The sequence below is a fragment of the Callorhinus ursinus genome, unplaced genomic scaffold (genome assembly GCF_003265705.2).
Source record: "Callorhinus ursinus isolate GAN/ISIS: 27379988/994484 unplaced genomic scaffold, GSC_fseal_2.0 scaffold20, whole genome shotgun sequence".
Taxonomy (NCBI): domain Eukaryota; kingdom Metazoa; phylum Chordata; class Mammalia; order Carnivora; family Otariidae; genus Callorhinus; species Callorhinus ursinus.
Genome location: NW_027397082.1, coordinates 4978766 through 4979635, shown reverse-complemented (window position 1 = coordinate 4979635; position 870 = coordinate 4978766).

The following is an 870-nucleotide window of genomic DNA, read 5'->3' as shown; positions in this document are numbered from 1 at the left end:
CGCGGGAGGGGAGGGGAGGGGGCGGGGGGTTGGGAGGTGGGAGGGGAGGGGAGGGGGCCCGGACCCGCCCCGTTGCCCCTCCGCCTCGCTCCCCCGCCCGCACTGGACGGGAGCCCGCCCCGCGGGCCAGGGGGTTTGGGGCAACCCGAGTCCATGTGGGGGCGCTTCCCCCTGCTGCCCGCTCAGCATCAGCCCCAGGCGTGAAGTTCAGGGGTTTGCCCAACCAATACTAGGCATCTGAAGCTGTTCTCCGTACATGGTCTCCCCCGACTTGGCCCCTCTGGGTTTTGGAACTGGGGGGAGCGCTACAAGAGAGGATCTAGGTCAAAGCCGCCTTTTCTGCTGTCGATCCTGGGGCGGGCGAGGGGAGGTAAGAGGGTTGGCAGCCGGCCTTCCTCCCGGATTCAGGGTGGTGTGAGGGGCTGGCAGGGGGATGGCAAGCAGCCTGCGAGGGAAGGAGAGGCCTGTGTGGGTGGTGACTTCCCTTCACACCCCTGCCCCGCCCCCCCCAGCCCTCTGTCTTCAGACGGCGGAGACAGGGAGGGGGACGGAAAGGGGGCAATGAGCCAAAATGAAGAGGGAGGTGCCAGGGAGGTGGAGCCAGACTATTTTCTAACCATCCTCATTTTATGGGAGCTACAGGGGGCCTGAGGCTTCATCTCCCTGGATTGAAACCAGGATGCCCACTGAGTGACCCGGACAGCAGGAATGAGGGCTTTTCCAGACGGCTAGTCCCAGTGGGGCCCTGTACTCCAAACAGCTGAAACCTGATCACCCCAGGGCACTACTTTCCAACAGATTTGTTTGTGTCACTGCCTCTCCCAGCCTTACCTGCCTCTACTTCCTGGGAGCTGAAATTCAGATGAAGGC